The sequence below is a fragment of the Arachis stenosperma genome, chromosome 3 (genome assembly GCF_014773155.1).
Source record: "Arachis stenosperma cultivar V10309 chromosome 3, arast.V10309.gnm1.PFL2, whole genome shotgun sequence".
NCBI lineage: Eukaryota > Viridiplantae > Streptophyta > Magnoliopsida > Fabales > Fabaceae > Arachis > Arachis stenosperma.
This window is the reverse complement of record NC_080379.1, coordinates 79,314,558-79,336,338: the sequence shown is the minus strand read 5'-3', so window position 1 is coordinate 79,336,338 and position 21,781 is coordinate 79,314,558.

The window sequence follows — 21,781 nt, the reverse complement described above, 5'->3', positions numbered from 1 at the left end:
AGGCAACCAAGGCAAGAAGTTGGCGTTGCCAACTTGGGATTGGCGTTGCCAACTCCACAACACAAGGCAAGCTTGGTCCTGGAGGAACCAAGGCAAGAAGTTGGCGTTGCCAACTTGGGATTGGCGTTGCCAACTCCACAACACAAGGCAAGCTTGGTCCTGGAGGCAACCAAGGCAAGAAGTTGGCGTTGCCAACTTGAGATTGGCGTTGCCAACGCCACACACAACCACACCAAGCAAGCTTGGCAACCCTGGAAGCAAAGTTGGCGTTGCCAACTCTAGAACCAAGTTGCCAACGCTCACACACAAGGAACTTGGCCCTGGAAGCAAGGTTGGCGTTGCCAACTCTAGAACCAAGTTGCCAACGCCACACACAAGACACAAGCAAGGAACTTGGCCCTGGAGGAAGCAAAGTTGGCGTTGCCAACTTGAAACTGGCGTTGCCAACGCCACACACAATAACACCAAGCAAGCTTGGCAGCCCTGGAAGCAAAGTTGGCGTTGCCAACTTGAAACTGGCGTTGCCAACGCCACACACAAGCAACTTTGGCACTAAAGAAGAGCTCGAGCACGTTATTGAAGCTAGGAAGCATTGGCGTTATCCTTGGCAACGCAGGCTAACAACGCCACACAACCAAGCAACAAATGGAGCCATGGAACAAAAGGAGCTGGTGTTGCCAACTCAAAATGGGCGTTGCCAACGCCACACAAGAGTGCTTGGCTAGGCACCAAGTCTTGGCGCACCAACCAGGTTGCCAAACGCCCAATGGCGCACCAACCAGGTTGCCAAACGCCCAATGGCGCACCAACCAGGTTGCCAAACGCCCAATGGCGCACCAACCAGGTTGCCAAACGCCCATCAGCCCACCATCCGCGTTGCCAACGCCAATCAAGGCATCATCCAAGTTGCTAACGCCCACAAGCTTGCCATGCACGTTGCCAACGCCCAATGGCCTTGCCATGCACGTTGCCACGCCAGGAAGCAAACATGGAGCCTCGAGAAAGGCTCGAGCACGTTGCCAACGTGCTAAAGAGAAGGAGTTATTCACAACAACGCCAGGAAATTATGGTGCACGTTGCTAACTTGAAAGGTATGGGCGTTATTCACAACAACTCCAACAAGGCAGCCTGACCATGTCCTCTTCAATGGAAGATATCTTGAGCTACAGAGATCCAAATTGAGTGCTTCTAGTTGCATTGGAAAGCTGACATTCAGAGCTTTCCAACCATATATAATAGTCTATGATGGAGCACAAAATTGAAGCCAAACCAGAGTCATCTTTAGGCCCTAAAAACAAGAACATGAAATGAAATTCAAGGGAGCTAGAGATGATCCTTGGATGTGGGATCGAGCACGTTGCCAACGTGCACAAAGGGGGCGTGTTTTGCAACAACGCCAGCCTCAAGTCCTTGCCTTGGGAGAGTGATGCTCGAGCACGTTGCTAACTTGGGGTTGAGGGTGCGTTATTCACAACAACTTGGCAACAACTTGGCAGCTTGACCTTACCTTCTTTGAGGAACCATAACTTGAGCTAGGAAAGTCCAATTGAATTGATTCCAATGGCATTAGAAAATAGACATCAAGAGCTTTCCAATGATGTATAATAGTCCATATTGAAGCTGAAGGTTGACACTCAAATTCTGGGCTACATTTAGCATGAAAGTAAGGCCAAGAAGAGAAAGAGCAAGTTGTTTGCAACAACTTGGGCTAGCAACGCCCAAGTCTCAAACTCACTTCCAGGAAATTGGCATGCACGTTGCCAACGTGCACTAAGGCCTGAGTTATTGCCAACAACGCCCCTCAATGGGCCAGAATTGGTGCCAACTTGCTTTGCTTCCCCTATTCCTTTCCAAGCCTAGCAACACCTCCAATTGAGCCAAGAATTCAACAATGAGAAAGCCCACATTGCTAACCCAAATTGAAGATCTCTGAAGAGTTTTAGAGTAGTATAAATAGAGGAGATTGATGTACTTGTAGAGGACTTTTACACTTTTGAATACTTTTTGACACTTAGAATTTTTATACACTTTTAGCACTTGAATTTTGAAGACTCTTTTGGGGGTACTTCCGAGAGAGTTCTCTTTGGTTTTCTATTGGAATTTTTCTTCTTCATTTTCAAGTTTTAAGCACTTCATTCTTCTTCTTCTTCTTCCTTTACACTTAGTTTAATTCTTGTTTATGGCAATTGTGTTGAATTTGGAGCAATGACTCACTAAACCCCACTTTCATTAGGGGGAGGAGCTCTGTTTGTTGGAATGGATTGATGAACCCATCTTTCCTCCTCAATTCTAGTGGTTGATCTAAAGAGGGAACTCTTGCTCTTCATAGATTCAACCACCATCGAGAGAGGGGTTAATCTACATGAATTATGTGGTGAATTTGAGGAATGAACCACATAATTCAGTTTAGAGTTCATCCTTTCATGATTTCTTAATCAATATACCTTGGTTAGTATGTGAGATGTAACTCTCCTTGGTTGAGATTATAGAAATTGTGTGGCTGGATAATATGAGCTTCATCTCTTCTCATGAACAATTAGATCACGAGAGTGGCAATTGGCTATGTTGAGAGAGATTGAATCACCAAGAGATTGGGGTTCAATCACCCACTTGCCATAGATCTATACCCATGATTGAGAGGAATTTGACTAACATCAATTCATGAAAACTAACATCTCTGATCCCTAATGATCTTCTCTACCATCAATTCTTATTTCTTTTGCTTATAGTTGTTTGAATACCCATCACCCCATCTCCCTTACATTCTTGCAATTTATTTTTCTTGTCATCTACATTCTGTCTCTTTATTTCTTGCTCTTGCTCTTATGCTCTTTAAATTTCTGCAACCTTTAATTCCTAGCAATTTATCTTTGATGCCATTTAAGTATCTTGCACTTTAAGTTTCCGTCATTTACTTCCATTTTATTTCTATTGTCCTGTTTTTAAATTCCTTGCAATTTACATTCCTGCACTTATGTTCAAAAGTTACATTAATCACAAAATCAAAATCTTATTCGCTTAACTAAGTCTACTATTTAACTAAAGTTGCTCAATCTACCAATCCTCGTGGGATCGACCTCACTCCTAGTGAGTCTTACTACTTGATACGATCCGGTATACTTGCCGGTTCTACGTGAAATCTAATTTTTACGTATCAAGTTTTTGGCACCGTTGCCGGGGATTGGAAAGATTGACAATGATTAAGTGAAAGGTGGTTTAGATTAAGCATTTTTTTTTATTTTTGTTAAGCCCACTAACTGTTTGATACTTGTTTCACTAACTCCAATTCCATTCTAGTTCTAGAATATTTCACTTGTGATTTTAGTTCTGTTTGTGTATGTCAGGAACAAGTAGACGTGATATTGAGGACGAGAGAACCCGCCGAAGGTTAAGGAGAGCAGAAAGAGGAAAGTTCATAGTTGGTGAAGAAGGGTCAGAGGAATCAGAGGGAGAAGATCAAGTCATGGAGGATGAGATGCACAACCCTCCTGGAGGGTCAACAATAATGGTGGACACGCTAGAAGGGTGTTATCCTCATATACTATCCCTGATCCAAGACATTGTGGGAGCAGCATTGCTACACCAAATGTTCAGGCCAATAACTTTGAGCTAAAACCTCAGCTCATCACTTTGGTACAGAACAATTGCTCTTATGGAGGGGGACCTCTTGAAGACCCAAATCACATCTCTCTGTTTTTCTGAGGATATGCAATACAGTGAAGACAAATGGAGTGCATCCAGATGTCTACAAGTTGTTGCTATTTCCATTCTCCTTGAGGGATAAAGCCACTCAATGGCTAGAATCATTCCCCAAGGAAAGCCTCAATGATTGGAATGAAGTGATGGGCAAATTTCTAGCAAAATTCTACCCACCTCAAAAGGTCATCAAGTTGAAGACAGAGGTTCAGACTTTTAGGCAAATGGAAGGGGAGTCATTGTACGAAGCCTGGGAAAGATATAAGGCACTAATGAGAAGATGTCCCCCAGACATGTTTAGTGATTGGGTTAAGCTCCAAAACTTCTATGAAGGCTTAAGCTTAGAAGCAAGGAAGGGACTAGACTACTCATCAGGAGGATCACTCAACATGATGAAAACTGCTGAGGAGGCTCAAAACCTCATTGAGATTGTGGCAAACAATCAATATTATTACTCATCAGAGAGGCAACACAATCCACCCCCAAAGAAAGGTGTAATGGTGTTGATGCTATCTTGGCACAAACAAGTTAATGCACCAACAAATCCAACAACAAATGGAGATGATAACAAAGAGAATGGATGGTATGCAACTTGCATCAGTGAACACAACAAATCAACCATCACTTGAATGGAACCAAGGTGAAGGGATCACGGTTGAACAACCACAAGAACAAGTTCAATACATGCAGAATACCTCAAACTCTCAGGATGAATTCCATGGTGATACATACAACTCATCTTGGAAGAATCATCCCAATTTAAAGTGGGGAGAAAACCATTGGCAAAAGAACAACAACCACAATCACACCCGTAACACAAACAACCAAAATCACCATACTAACAACACTAACCAATATAGAAAAACACAAAACACATATCAACACCCCCATCATAACTCACAAACCCACCAAAATAACTTCTCTGCACCAACATCCAACTCACAAAATTACCACACTAATCCACCCAACAACTTCCAACAACAATCAACCCCCATCATACCTCCAATTGACCATCATGAGGCCAGAATCTCAAGTCTGGAAGCAACCTTGCAAGCACTTGCTCAAACCACTCAAGCTTTAGCTAAGGGACACAAGAACAAGCGGTCACTATGAAGAACATTGAGAGACAAGTGGGACAACTAGCCAAACAAGCCGAGAAACCAACCCATGTCCTCCCAAGTGACACAATACCCAACCCAAGAGAAGAATGTAAGGCTTTGCAGTTAAGGAGTGGCAAGGTAGTTGGTGAAAGTTCAAATAAAGAAGCAACAAAACCCAAAGAGCAAGACACAGTGGAGAGGCAAGATGGAGAAAAGGCTTCAACATCTAACAAAGGCAAAGAGGTTGTCAAGCCACAAGGCAATCCACCAAGTCAAGGAGGCAACCGTGATGGCAAGGAGAGTATGAATCCACAAAAAGAAAACAAAGATGAAGGAGTGAAAGCTTATGTACCCAAGCTTCCATACCCAACTAGGATACACAAAGGAGCAAAGGACCAACAATTCCCAAGGTTCTTAGAGATCTTCAAGAAACTTGAAATCAACATCCCATTAGCAGAGGCTCTAGAACAGATGCCATTGTATGCAAAGTTTCTTAAGGAGTTGATCACCAAGAAGAGGAGTTGGCAAGAAAAAGAAACCATGGTTCTCAATCAAGAGTGTAGTGCCATCATTCAACAAGGGTTACCTCCAAAACTCAAAGACCCTGGCAGCTTTCTCATACCTTGCACGATTGGGAGCATGGCTGTTGACAAATCACTTTGTGACCTGGGAGCAAGCATTAACTTAATGCCCCTTACTTGCCGGTTCTACGTGAAATCTAATTTTTACGTATCAGCGCTGAACGCCAGAAACAAGCAACATTCTGGCGCTGAACGCCAGGAATGTGCCTAGAAGAAAAGCTGGCGCTGAACGCCAATAACAAGCATGAAACTGGCGTTCAACGCCAGAAACATGCTTTACATGGGCGTTGAACGCCCAGAACGTGCACCACTCGGCGTTTAAACGCCAGAATGGTATGCAAAGGCATTTTACATGCCTATTTGGTGCAGGGATGGAATTCCTTGACACCTCAGGATCTATGGACCCCACAGGATCACCTCAGGATCTGTGGACCCCACAGGATCCCCACCTACCTCACCCTCTCTCTCCATTCATGGTCATCCCTTCTGATTTTTATTCACCACCTACATCTATCCACTCTTCCCCATACACCACCTACCCATAAAATTCAAATTCTCTTTCCCACCCAATCCCACCCATATAGCCGAATACACACATCCCTCAATCTCCTCCATATCTTCTTCTTATTCTTCATCTTTTCTTTCTTCTCTTGCTCGAGGGCGAGCAATTTTCTAAGTTTGGTGTGGTAAAAGCATAGCTTTTTGCTTTTCCATAACCATTAATGGCACCTAAGGCCAGAGACATCCAAAAAAAAAAGAGAAGAAGAGAAAAAAGGGAAGACAAAAGCTTCCACCGCTGAGTCATGGGAGATGGAAAGACTCATGTAAAGGGTTTATAGCTCAGTGGTAGAACATTTGACTGTAAATCAAGAGATCCCTGAGATACCTCAGGGGATAAATTATCCTCCACACAATTATAGGGAGCAACTAAGGATAGGAGCACCAAAATTACTAGGAATCATTCAACAGAAGCAAGGAAGAGACATAGAGTAGCTCAAAGAGCACCATTGGTTCTTCAAGAAGGCGCCACCCTCACTAAGGTGGACTCATTCCTTGTTCTTGTTTCTCTATTTTTTTATTTCTATGTTATGTTTATCTATGTTTTGTGTCTCTACTTCATGATCATTAGTATGTAGTAACCCTGTTTTAAAGCTATGAATAAAATCCATTAATCCTTCACCTCTCTTAAATGAAATATGTTTTAATTCAAAAGAACAAGAAGTACATGAATTTCGAATTTATCCTTGAATTTAATTTAATTATATTGATGTGGTGACAATACTTTTTGTTTTCTGAATGAATGCTTGAACAGTGTATATTTTTTATCTTGTTGTTTATGAATGTTAAAACTGTTGGCTCTTGAAAGAATGATGAACAAAGAGAAATGTTATTGATGATCTGAAAGATCATGGAATTGATTCTTGAAGCAAGAAAAAGCAGTGAAAAGTAAAAAGCTTGCGAAAAAAAAGAGAAGAAAAAAAAATGGCGAAAAAAAAATTAGAAAGAAAAAGAAAAAGCAAGCAGAAAAAGCCAATAGCCCTTAAAACCAAAAGGCAAGGGTAAAAAGGATTCAAGACTTTGAGCATCAATGGATAGGAGGGCCCAAGGAAATAAAATCCAGGCCTAAGCGGCTAAACCAAGCTGTCCCTAACCATGTGCTTGTGTCATGAAGGTCCAAGTGAAAAGCTTGAGACTAAGTGGTTAAAGTCGTTATCCAAAGCAAAAAGAGTGTGCTTAAGAGCTCTGGACACCTCTAACTGGGGACTCTAGCAAAGCTGAGTCACAATCTGAAAAGGTTCACCCAGTCATGTGTCTGTGGCATTTATGTATCCGGTGGTAATACTGGAAAACAAAATGCTTAGGGCCACGGCCAAGACTCATAAGTAGCTGTGTTCAAGAATCAACATGCTTAACTAGGAAAGTCAATAACACTATCCAAAATTCTAAAGTTCCTAGAGAAGCCAATCATTCTAAACTTCAAAGGAAAAAGTGAGATGCCAAAACTGTTCAGAAGCAAAAAGCTACAAGTCCCGCTCATCTACTTATAATTAATATTCATTGATATTTTGGAATTTATAGTATATTCTCTTTTTTTTATCCTATTTGATTTTCAGTTGCTTGGGGACAAGCAACAATTTAAGTTTGGTGTTGTGATGAGCGGATAATTTATACGCTTTTTGGTATTATTTTTAGGTAGTTTTTAGTAAGTTCAAGCTACTTTTAGGGATGTTTTCATTAGTTTTTATGTTAAATTCACATTTCTGGACTTTACTATGAGTTTGTGTGTTTTTCTGTGATTTCAGGTAATTTCTGGCTGAAATTGAGGGACTTGAGCAAAACTCTGAAAAAAGGCTGACAAAAGGACTGCTGATGCTGTTGGAATCTGACCTCTCTGCACTCGAAATAGATTTTCTGGAGCTACAGAACTCCAAATGGCGTGCTCTCAACGGTGTTGGAAAGTAGACATCCAGAGCTTTCCCGCAATATATAATAGTTCATACTTTATTCGGAAATTGACAACGTAACTTGGCGTTGAACGCCAAGTACATGCTGCTGTCTGGAGTTAAACGCCAGAAACACGGCATGATCCGGAGTTGAACGCCCAAAACACGTTATAACTTGGAGTTCAACTCCAAGAAAAGCCTCAGCTCATGGATAGATCAAGCTCAGCCCAAGCATACACCAAGTGGGCCCCTAAAGTGGATTTATGCATCAATTACTTAGTCATGTAAACCCTAGTAGCTAGTCTAGTATAAATAGGATAATTTACTATTGTATTAGACATCTTTTGACAGTTTAATCTTTTGACAGTTTAGTCTTTGATCATTCGGTCTTTTGATCATTCAGGGGGCTGGCCATTCGGCCATGCCTGAACCTTTCACTTATGTATTTTCAACGGTGGAGTTTCTGCACACCATAGATTAAGGGTGTGGAGCTCTGCTGTACCTGAAGTTTCAATACAATTATTATTACTTTCTATTCAATTCCCTTTTATTCTTATTCCAAGATATACGTTGCACAACACTTTGATGAATGTGATGATCCGTGACACTCATCATCATTCTCACCTATGAACGCGTGTGACTGACAACCACTTCCGTTCTACCTTAGGCAGGGCGCATATCTCTTAGATTTCCCAACAGAATCTTCGTGGTATAAGCTAGATAGATGGCGGCATTCATGGGGATCCGGAAAGTCTAACCTTGTCCGTGGTATTCCGAGTAGGATCTCGGGAATCCGGAAAGTCTAACCTTGTCTGTGGTATTCCGAGTAGGATTCCGGTATTGAATGACTGTGACGAGCTTCAAACTCCTAAAGGCTGGGCGTGATGACAAACGCAAAAGAATCAATGGATTTTACTCCAACTTGATTGAGAACCGACAGATGATTAGCCGTGCCGTGACAGAGCATTTGGACCATTTTCACTGAGAGGATGGGATGTAGCCATCAACAAGGGTGATGCCTCCAGACGATTATCCGTGCAGTGACAGCGCATAGGACCATTTTCCTGAGAGGATTGAAAGTAGCCATTGATGATGGTGATGCCCTACATACAGCTTGCCATGGAAAGGAGTAAGAAGGATTGGATGAAAGTAATAAGAAAGTAGAGATTCGAAAGGATTCTAGCATCTTCACACGCCTATCTGAAATTTCCACTATTGATTTACATAAGTATTTCTATCCCATTTTATTTTCTATTTATTATTAATTTTCGAAACCCATAACCATTGAATCTGCCTAACTGAGATTTACAAGGTGACCATAGCTTGCTTCATACCAACAATCTCTGTGGGATTGGTGTACGAAATTGTGATCACTACAACTCAAATAATCCCTAGTAATGGCTCCAAAGACTTGGTGCTCAATACCATGGCATAAACACAACTCCGCACAACTAACCAGCAAGTGCACTGGGTCGTCCAAGTAATAAACCTTACGCGAGTAAGGGTCGATCCCACGGAGATTGTTGGTATGAAGCAAGCTATGGTCACCTTGTAAATCTTAGTCAGGCAGACTCAAATGGGTATAGATGATGAATAAAACATAAAGATAAAGATAGAGATACTTATGTATATCATTGGTGAGAGCTTCAGATAAGCGTATGAAGATGCTTTCCCTTCCGTCTCTCTGCTTTCCTACTGTCTTCATCCAATCCTTCTTACTCCTTTCCATGGCAAGCTTATGCAAGGGTTTTGAAAAATTGATTGATAATTTTCGAAAACTAAAAGTGGAAAAGGAATCAAGTGATTTTTGAAAAAGATTTTGAAATTAGAAATAAAAAAGATATGACTGAAAACTGTTTTGAAAAAGATGTGATAAAAAAAAGATATGATTAGAAAGTTATAGTTTTAAAAAGATATGATTGAAAAGATATGATTTGAAAACAATTTAAAAAAAAGATTTGATTTTTAAAAATTGATGACTTGCCTAACAAGAAAAGATATGATTCAAACATTTAAACCTTTCTCAACAGAAAAGGCAACAAACTTGAAATGTTCAATCAAATCATTAATTGTTAGCAAGTATCTTTGAAAAGGAAAGAAATTGATTTTGAAAACATTTGATTGAAAAGATTTGATTTGAAAAAGATTTGATTTTGAAAAACTTTGAAAACTTGAAAAAAAAAATTGATTTGAAAACAAAATCTTCCCTCTTGTGCCATCCTGGCGTTAAACGCCCAGAATGGTGCATATTCTGGCGTTTAACGCCCAAAACTCTACCCTTTTGGGCATTAAACGCCCAGCCAGGCACCCTGGCTGGCGTTTAAATGCCAGTCTGTCTTCTTCACTGGGCATTTTGAACGCCCAGCTTTTTCTGCATAATTCCTCTGCTGTATGTTTTGAATCTTCAATTCTTTGTATTATTGACTTGAAAAGACATAAATTAAAAATATTTTTGGATTTTTAATAAGAATAATAAAAAATGCAACTAAATAACAATGCATGCAAGACACCAAACTTAGCAGTTTGCATACTACTGACGCTAATGAGAATGCATATGAGACACATAAACACTCAAGTCAAGAGAATTCAAAGATCAGAGTAAGAAATAATCAAGAATTACTTGAAGATCCTTAAGACACATGAATGAATGCATGCAATTGACACCAAACTTAAAATGAGACACTAGACTCAAACAAGAAACATAAAATATTTTTGGTTTTTTTTATGATTTTGAAAATTTTTTTGTGTTTTTTCGAAAATTATATGAAAATGGAAAATAAAGGTTTCAGAATTCTCAGTTTGGATTCCAGGAATCATTGCAATGTTAGTCTAAGACTCCGATCCAGGAATTAGACATGGCTTCACAGCCAGCCAAGCTTTCAAAGAAAGCTTCGGTCCAAAATACTAGACATGGCCAATGGCCAGCCAAGCCTTAGCAGATCATTGCTCCAATAGCAAGATTGATAGAGATCAACAAGCTCTTGTGATGATCAGTTGAAACCTCGGTCCAATAAGATTAGACATGGCTTCACAGCCAGCCAGATTTCAACAGATCATCATGAAACACTAGAACTCATTCTTAAGAATTCTGAAGAAAAATACCTAATCTAAGCAACAAGATGAACCGTCAGTTGTCCATACACAAAACAATCCCCGGCAACGGCGCCAAAAACTTGGTGCACGAAATTGTGATCACTACAACTCAAATAATCCCTAGTAATGGCTCCAAAGACTTGGTGCTCATACCATGGCATAACACAACTCCGCACAACTAACCAGCAAGTGCACTGGGTCGTCCAAGTAATAAACCTTACGCGAGTAAGGGTCGATCCCACGGAGATTGTTGGTATGAAGCAAGCTATGGTCACCTTGTAAATCTTAGTCAGGCAGACTCAAATGGGTATAGATGATGAATAAAACATAAAGAAAAAGATAGAGATACTTATGTATATCATTGGTGAGAGCTTCAGATAAGCGTATGAAGATGCTTTCCCTTCCGTCTCTCTGCTTTCCTACTGTCTTCATCCAATCCTTCTTACTCCTTTCCATGGCAAGCTTATGCAAGGGTTTCACCGTTGTCAGTGGCTACCTCCCATCCTCTCAGTGGAAATGTTCAACGCACCCTGTCACGGCACGGCTATCCATCTGTCGGTTCTCGATCAGGCCGGAATAGAATCCAGTGATTCTTTTGCGTCTGTCACTAATGCCCCGCCCTCAGGAGTTTTGAAGCACGTCACAGTCATTCAATCATTGAATCCTACTCAGAATACCACAGACAAGGTGAGACCTTCCGGATTCTCTTGAATGCCGCCATCAGTTCTTGCCTATACCACGAAGACTCTGATCTCACGGAATGGCTGGCTCGTTTGTCAGGCGAGCACTCGGTTGTCAGGCGATCAACCATGCATCGTGTATCAGGAATCCAAGAGATATTCACCCAATCTAAGGTAGAACGGAGGTGGTTGTCAGTCACACGTTCATAGGTGAGAATGATGATGAGTGTCACGGATCATCACATTCATCAAGTTGAAGAACAAGTGATATCTTGGACAAAGAACAAGCGGAATTGAATAGAAGAACAATAGTAATTGCATTAATACTCGAGGTACAGCAGAGCTCCACACCTTAATCTATGGTGTGTAGAAACTCCACCGTTGAAAATACATAAGAACAAGGTCTAGGCATGGCCGTGAGGCCAGCCTCCCAATGATCTAAGATAGCATAAGAACAAAGATAGCTACCAAGATATCTAAATACAATAGTAAAAGGTCCTACTTATAGAGAACTAGTAGCCTAAGGTTTACAGAGATGAGTAAATGACATAAAAATCCACTTCCGGGCCCACTTGGTGTGTGCTTGGGCTGAGCAATGAAGCATTTTCGTGTAGAGACTCTTCTTGGAGTTAAACGCCAGGTTTTATGCTAGTTTGGGCGTTTAACTCCCATTTAGGTGCCAGTTCCGGCGTTTAACGCTGGGAAATCTGAAGGTTACTTTAAACGCCGGTTTAGGCCATCAAATCTTGGGCAAAGTATGGACTATCATATATTGCTGGAAAGCCCAGGATGTCTACTTTCCAACGCCGTTGAGAGCGCGCCAATTGGGCTTCTGTAGCTCCAGAAAATCCACTTCGAGTGCAGGGAGGTCAGAATCCAACAGCATCTGCAGTCCTTTTCTGTCTCTGGATCAGATTTTTGCTCAGGTCCCTCAATTTCAGCCAGAAAATACCTGAAATCACAGAAAAACACACAAACTCATAGTAAAGTCCAGAAAAGTGAATTTTAGCTAAAAACTAATAAAAATATACTAAGAACTCAACTAAAACTACTAAAAACATACTAATAACAATGCCAAAAAGCGTACAAATTATCCGCTCATCAGGGATCGACCCTTACTTACGTAAGGTATTACTTGGATGACCCAGTACACTTGCTGGTTAAGCTGAATGAAGTTGTGATCATAAATTCCAATAGAGCCAATTTTTAAATCTCATGCAAATACAAAGAGTATCACAATTTCGTCCACCAATTACATCAATGGCCTTGCACTCTCCTTTTGGATTTTCTTCTGTATTGCTTGGGAGAATACTGGGAGGAGTTTCAGTGACTTTCTTACACAGCTGGCCCACTTGTGCCTCCAAATTTCTGATGGAGGACCTTGTTTTACTCATGAAACTTAAAGTGGCCTTAGATAGATCAGAGACTAAATTTGCTAAATTAGACGAGCTCTACTCAGAATTCTCTGTCTCTTGCTGAGAAGATGATGGAAAAGGCTTGTTATTGCTTAGCCTGTTTCTTCCACCATTATTAAAGCCTTATTGAGGCTTTTGTTGATCCTTTCATGAGAAATTTGGATGATTTCTCCATGATGAATTATAGGTGTTTCCAAAAGGTTCACCCATGTAATTTACCTCTGCTATTGTAGGGTTCTCATGATCATAAGCTTCTTTAGAAGCTGCCTCTTTAGTACTGTTGGATGCATTTTGCCATCCATTCAGACTTTGAGAAATCATGTTGACTTGTTGAGTCAACACTTTGTTTTGAGCCAATATGGCATTCAGAGCATCAATTTCAAGAACTCCCTTCCTCTGAGGCGTCCTATTATTTACGGAATTCCTCTCAGAAGTGTACATGAATTGGTTATTTGCAACCATGTCAATAAGTTCTTGAGCTTCTGCAGGCGTTTTCTTTAAGTGAATGGATCCACCTGCAGAATGGTCCAATGACATTTTGGAAAACTCAGATAGACCATAATAGAATATATCTAATATGGTCCATTCTGAAAACATGTCAGAAGGACACTTTTTGGTCATCTGCTTGTATCTTTCCCAAGTTTCATAGAAGGATTCACCATCTTTTTGCTTGAAGGTCTGAACATCCACTCTAAGCTTGCTCAACTTTTGAGGAGGAAAGAATTTATCCAAGAAGGCCGTGACCAGCTTATCCCAGGAGTCCAGGCTATCTTTAAGTTGTGAGTCCAACCATGTTCTAAATCTGTCTCTTACAGCAAAAGGGAAAAGCATGAGCCTGTAGACTTCAGGATCTACTCTATTTGTCTTAACAGTCTCACAAATCTGTAAGAACTCAGTTAAAAACTGATAAGGATCTTCAGATGGAAGTCCATGAAACTTGCAGTTCTGTTACATTAAAGCAACTAATTGAGGTTTCAGCTCAAAATTGTTTGCTCCAATGGCAGAAATTGAGATGCTTCTTCCATCAAACTTGGACATTGGTTTAGTGAAATCACCAAGCATCCTCCTTGCATTATTGTTGTTGGGTTCGGCTGCCATCTCCTTCTCTTGTTCGAAAATTTCAGAAAGGTTGCCTCTGGATTGTTGTAATTTAGCTTCTCTTAGTTTCCTTTTCAGAGTCCTTTCAGATTCTGGATCAGCTTCAACAAAGATGCCTTTTTCCTTATTCCTGCTCATATGAAAGAGAAGAGAAAAAGAAAAAGGAAGAGGAATCCTCTATATATGGACAAAAAGGATCCTTATTATTAGTAGAAGAAGAAAGGAATAAGAGTGGAGAATCCAATCACAAGGGTGAGGATAGAGGCAGTGATTGGAGATGAAGAGAGGTGAAGAGAAGTGTTAGTAAATAAATAAATAAATAGAAGAAGAGAAGAGAGGGAGAATTCGAAAATAATTTTGAAAAGGTAGTTAATAATTTTCGAAAATTAAAGATAAGATATAATTAAAATTAAAATTTAAAACAATTAAAAAGAATTTTTGAAAAAGAGATGAGATATTTTCGAAAATTAAAGAGGAAAAAGTAGTTAGGTGGTTTTGAAAAAGATAAGAAACAAACAAAAAGTCAAATAATTAGTTGAAAAAGATATTAAAATCAAATTTGAAAAGATACGAAGATAAGAAGTTAGATAAGATATTTTGAAATCAAATTTTTGAAAAAGATAAAATTTTGAAAAAGATATGATAAAAAGATAAGATAAGAAGATATGATAAAAAGATAGGATTGAAAAAGATTTAATTTTTAAAATTAAAATTAATTACTTAACTAACAAGAAACTAAAAGATATGGTTCTAGAATTTAAAGATTGAACATTTCTTAACAAGAAAATAACAAACTTCAAATTTTTGAATCAATCATATTAATTGTTAGCATAATTTCGAAAATTAAGATAAAATTAAAAAAAAAAGATTTTTTTTAAAAACATTTTAAAAAATTTTCAAAAATTAATAAGAAAAATGAAAAAGATTTAATTTTTGAAAAAGTTTTAAAAAGATAAGATTTTTTAAAATTGAAAATTTGACTCGACTTGTAAGAAACAACTAATTTTAAAAATTTTTGACCAAGTCAACTCAAATTTTTGAAAATTTGGAGAGAAATAAGGAAAAGATATTTTTTATTTTAAATTTTTAATGATGAGAGAGAAAAACACAATTATGACCCAAAACATGAAAATTTTGGATCAAAACCAATTATGCATGCAAGAACACTATGAATGTTAAGATGAACACTAAGAACACTTTGAAGATCATAATGAACATCAAGAACATATTTTTGAAAATTTTTCATGCAAAGAAAACATGCAAGACACCAAACTTTGAATTCTTTAATGCGTGGACACTATGAATGCAAAAATGCATATGAAAAACAACATACAACACAAAACAAGAAAACATCAAGATCTAACAAGAAGACTTGTCAAGAACAACTTGAAGATCATGAAGAACACCATGAATGCATGAATTTTCGAAAAATGCAAGAAAAATTTTTAAAGCACGCAATTGACACCAAACTTAAAAATTGACTCAAGACTCAAACAAGAAACACAAAATATTTTTGGTTTTTATGATTTTATGATTTTTTTGTATTTTTATTATTTTTTTTCGAAAATTATATTTTTGAAAAACGAAAATAAAGAAAAAATTTTTGAAAGATTTTTGAAAACTTTTTTGAAAGGAAAATAAAAAGAAAATTACCTAATCTGATCAACAAGATGAACCGTCAGTTGTCCATACTCGAACAATCCCCGGCAACGGCGCCAAAAACTTGGTGGACGAAATTGTGATCATCAACAATGGCTCCAAAGGCTTGGTGCTCTCAAACGTGAATCACACTTTGTCACAACTCCGCATAACTAACCAGCAAGTGTACTGGGTCGTCCAAGTAATACCTTTCGTGAGTAAGGGTCGATCCCACAGAGATTGTTGGTATGAAGCAAGCTATGGTCATCTTGTAAATCCCAGTCAGGTGGATTTAACTGGATTAAGAGATTATTGGTTTAAATAAAGATAATAAAATAAACAGAAAATAAAGATAAAGTTACTCATGTAATTCAAAGGTGGAAATTTTAGATAGGTGTATGGAGGTGCTGTGTTCCTTCTGAATCTCTACTTTCCTACTTCTTCCTTCTAGTTTTTCATCACTCCTTTCTATGGCAAGCTGTATGTAGGGCATCACTGTTGTCAATGGCTACATCCCATCCTCTTAGTGAAAATGGTCCAAATGCTCTGTCACAACACGACTAATCATCTGTCGGTTCTCAATCAGGTTGGAGTAGAATCCAGTGATTCTTTTGCGTCTGTCACTAACGCCCAGCCTTCAGGAGTTTGAAGCTTGTCACATTCATTCAATCCCGGAATCCTACTCGGAATACCACAGACAAAGTTAGACTTTCCAGATTCCCATGAATGCCGCCATCAATTCTAGCTTATACCACAAAGATTCTGATCAAGGAATCCAAGAGATATGCGCCCGGTCTAAGGTAGAACGGAAGTGGTTGTCAGTCACGCGCGTTCATAGGTGAGAATGATGATGAGTGTCACGGATCATCACATTCATCAAGTTGAAGTGCAACGATTATCTTAGAACAGGAATAAATCGAATTGGATAGAAAATAGTAGTAACTGCATTAAAACTTGAGGTACAGCAGAGCTGCACACCCTTAATCTATGGTGTGTAGAAACTCCACCGTTAAAAATACATAAGTGAAAGATCCAGGCATGGCTGAATGGCCAGCCCCCAGATCTAAGAACTAAACGTCCAAAGATTCAATAATACACTAGTAAAAAGTTCTATTTATACTAAACTAGCTACTAGGGCTTACAGGAGTAAGTAATTGATGTATAAATCCACTTCCAGGGCCCACTTGGTGTATGTTTGGGCTGAGCTTGATCTATTCACGAGCTGAGACTTCTTTTGGGGTTGAACGCCAAGTTGTAACGTGTTTTGGGCGTTCAACTCTGGTTCGTGACATGTTTCTGGCGTTTGACTCCAGAATGCAGCATGGAACTGGCGTTGAGCGCCAGTTTACGTCATCAAATCTCGAATAAAGTACAAACTATTATATATTGCTGGAAAGCTCTGGATGTCTACTTTCCAACGCCGTTGAGAGCGCGCCATTTGGAGTTCTGTAGCTCCAGAAAATCTATTTCGACTGCAGGGAGGTCAGATTCCAACAGCATCAGCAGTCCTTTGTCAGCCTCTTATCAGAGTTTTGCTCAGGTCCCTCAATTTCAGCCAGAAAATACCTGAAATCACACAAAAGCACACAAACTCATAGTAAAGTCCAGAAATGTAAATTTAGCATAAAATTTAATGAAAACATCCCTAAAAGTAACTAGATCATACTAAAAACTACCTAAAAACAATGCCAAAAAGCGTATAAATTAGCCGCTCATCAAAAAGCCTAGAAAACCATAAAAAATCCTAAAAACCCTAAAAACACTAAAAAAACCTAAAAATCCTAAAAACCCTAAAAAACTCTAAAAACCCTGGAAAACCGTACAAACCCTAAAAAAACTCTAAAAATTCTAGAAAACCCTAAAAAACTCTAGAACACCCAAAAAAACCTAGAAAAATCCTAGAAATCCTAAAAACCCTAGAAAATCTTATAAACCTTAAAAAACCCTAACAAACACTAACAAACCCTAAAAAAAACACTAAAAAACCCTAAAAAAAAAACCCTAAAAACCCTAAAAAACTAGAAAAGAAAAAAACTGAAAAAAACCCTAAAAAACCCAAGAAAATCCTTAAAAACCCTAGAAAAATCCTAAAAAAACCCTAAAAACTCTAAAAATCCCAAAAAAACCCTAAAATACCTAGAAAACCCTAAAAAATTCTAGAAAATCCTAAAAATTCTAAAAAGTGCTAGAAATATACTAGAAAATCCTAAAAAACACTGGCAAACTCTAAAAGCCCTAAAAACCCAAAAACCCCTAGAAAACCCTAAAAAACCTTGAAAATCCTAAAAATTCTCAAAACCCTTAAAAATCCTAAAAAATCCTAAAACCCTAGAAAACCCAAAAAATCCTAGAAAACCCTAAAACCCTAGAAACCCTAAAAAATCCTAAAAATCCTAGAAAACCCTAAAAACCCTAGATAACCCTATAAAACCCAAAAAACCCTAGAAAATCCTAAAAAATCCTAGAAAACCCTAATAAATCCTAAAAAATCCTAAAAAGCCTACAAAACCCTAAAAAATCGAGAAAACCCTAAAAACTCTAAAAACCCTAGAAAATCCTAAAACCCCTAAAAAACCCTAAAAAATCCTAAAAAATTCAAAAACCCTAAAAACCCTAAAAAACCTTAGAACCCTAGAAAACCCTAAAACCCCATAAACCCTAGAAAACTCTAAAAACCCTAAAAAACCCTAAAAATCCTTCCCTAGAAAATCCTAAAACCCCTTAAAGATCCTAAAAACTCTAGAAAACCCTAGAAAACCCTAAAAAATCCTATAAACACTAGAAAACCCTAAAAAATCCAATAAACCCTAGAAAACCCTAAAATTCCTAAAAATCCTAGAAAACCCTAAAAAACCCTGAAAATCCCAAAAACCCTAGAAAATCATAAAAAACTCAAAAAACCCAAGAAACTCCTAAAAATTCTAAAAATCCTAAAAATACTAGAAAACCCTTGAAAACCCTAAAAACACTACAAAACCCTAAAAATCCTAGAAAACAGTAACCCTAGAAAATCCTAAAAACCTTAGAAAATCCTAAAAAATCCTAAAAAAACCCTAAAAATTCTAGAAACCTTAAAAACCCCCTAGAAAATCCTAAAAATCCTAAAACCCTAATGAACCCTAAAAAACCTTAAAAATCCTAGAAATATCCTAGAAACTCCTAAAATCCTAAAAAACCTAAAAATCCTAAAACCATAAAAAAACCCTAGAAAATCCTAAAAAACCCTAAAAATCCCAAAAAACCATAGAAAACCCTAAAAAGCCTAGAAAACCTAAAAACCTAAAAAACCTAGAAAATCCTAAAAACCCTAGAAACCATAAAAACCCTAAAAACCCTAGAAAACCCTAAAAAATCCAAAAAACCCTAAAACCCTAAAAAACCTTAAAAAAACCCTAAAACCCTAGAAAACCATAAAAATCCTAGAAAACACTAAAACACCCTAAAATCCTAGAAAACCCCAAAAACCCTAGACAACCCTAAAAATCCTAAAACCCCTGAAAAATCCTAAATATCCTAAAAAACTCTAAAAACCCTAGAAAACCCTAAAAATCCTAAAAACCTAGAAAAGCTTAAAAAACCCTAAATACCCTAAAAAACCATAGAAATCCTATAAAACCCTAGAAACCCCTAAAAATCCCAGAAAATCCTAGAAATCCTAAAAATCCTAGAAAACCCTAAAAACCCTAGAAAATCCTAAAAATCCCTAGCAAACCCTAAAACTCTAAAAACCATAAAAACTCTAGAAAACCCTAGAAAAACCTAAAAACCCTAAAACCCTAAAAAACCCTAGAAAACGCTAAAAAACCTTAAAACCCTAAAAAATCCTAAAAACCCTAGAAAACCCTAAAAATCCTGAAAACCCTAAAAAACCCTTAAAAACCATATAAACCCTAAAAAACCTTTAAAAACCCTAAAAAACCCTAAAAACCCTAGAAAACCTAAAACCATAAAAACCCCTAAAAACCCTAGAAATCCTAACAAACCCTAAAAAACCCTAAAACTCCTACAAAACCCTATAAATCCTAGAAAACCCTAACAAACCCTAGAAACCCAAGCAAACCTTAAAAAGCCTAAAAAATCATAAAAACTCTAGAGAATCCTAAAAATACTAAAAATGCTAGAAAATCATAAAAACCCTAAGAAACCCTAAAAGACTATACAAAAAACCCCTGAAAATCTTAGAAAACCCTTAAAAACCTAGAGAATCCAAAAAAACCCTAGAAATCCTAGAAAACCCTAAAAACCCTAAAAATTTTTGACCAAGTCAACTCAAATTTTTGAAAATTTGGAGAGAAATAAGGAAAAGATATTTTTTATTTTAAATTTTTAATGATGAGAGAGAAAAACACAATTATGACCCAAAACATGAAAATTTTGGATCAAAACCAATTATGCATGCAAGAACACTATGAATGTTAAGATGAACACTAAGAACACTTTGAAGATCATAATGAACATCAAGAACATATTTTTGAAAATTTTTCATGCAAAGAAAACATGCAAGACACCAAACTTTGAATTCTTTAAGCGTGGACACTAATGCAAAAATGCATATGAAAAACAACATACAACACAAACAAGAAAACATCAAGATCTACAAGAGACTTGTCAAGAACAACTTGAAGATCATGAAGAACACCATGAATGCATGAATTTTCGAAAAAATGCAAGAAAAATTTTAAAGCACGCAATTGACACCAAACTTAAAAATGACTCAAGACTCAACAAGAAACACAAAATATTTTTGGTTTTTATGATTTTATGATTTTTTGTATTTTTTTTTTTTTTTTTTTTTCGAAAATTATATTTTTGAAAACGAAAATAAAGAAAAATTTTTGAAAGATTTTTGAAAACTTTTTTGAAAGGAAAATAAAAAGAAAATTACCTAATCTGATCACAAGATGAACCGTCAGTTGTCCATACTCGAACAATCCCCGGCAACGGCGCCAAAAACTTGGTGACGAAATTGTGATCATCACATGGCTCCAAAGCTTGGTGCTCTCAACTGAATCACACTTTGTCACAACTCCGCATAACTAACCAGCAAGTGTACGGGTCGTCCAAGTAATACCTTTCGTGAGTAAGGGTCGATCCCACAGAGATTGTTGGTATGAAGCAAGCTATGGTCATCTTGTAAATCCCAGTCAGGTGGATTTAACTGGATTAAGAGATTATTGGTTTAAATAAGATAATAAAATAACAGAAAATAAGAGTAAAGTTACTCATGTATTCAAAGGTGGAAATTTTAGATAGGTGTATGGAGGTGCTGTGTTCCTTCGAATCTCTACTTTCCTACTTCTTTTCCTTCTATTTTTTTCATCACTCCTTTCTATGGCAAGCTGTATGTAGGGCATCACTGTTGTCAATGGCTACATCCCATCCTCTTAGTGAAAATGGTCCAAATGCTCTGTCACAACACGCTAATCATCTGTCGGTTCTCAATCAGGTTGGAGTAGAATCCAGTGATTCTTTTGCGTCTGTCACTAACGCCCAGCCTTCAGGAGTTTGAAGCTTGTCACATTCATTCAATCCCGGAATCCTACTCGAATACCACAACAAAGTTAGACTTTCCAGATTCCCATGAATGCCGCCATCAATTCTAGCTTATACCACAAAGATCTGATCAAGGAATCCAAGAGATATGCGCCCGGTCTAAGTAGAACGGAAGTGGTTGTCAGTCACGCGCGTTCATAGGTGAGAATGATGATGAGTGTCACGGATCATCACATTCATCAAGTTGAAGTGCAACGATTATCTTAGAACAGGAATAAATCGAATTGGATAGAAAATAGTAGTAACTGCATTAAACTTGAGGTACAGCAGAGCTGCACACCCTTAATCTATGGTGTGTAAAACTCCACCGTTAAAAATACATAAGTGAAAGATCCAGGCATGGCTGAATGGCCAGCCCCCAGATCTAAGAACTAAACGTCCAAAGATTCAATAATACACTAGTAAAAAGTTCTATTTATACTAAACTAGCTACTAGGGCTTACAGGAGTAAGTAATTGATGTATAAATCCACTTCCAGGGCCC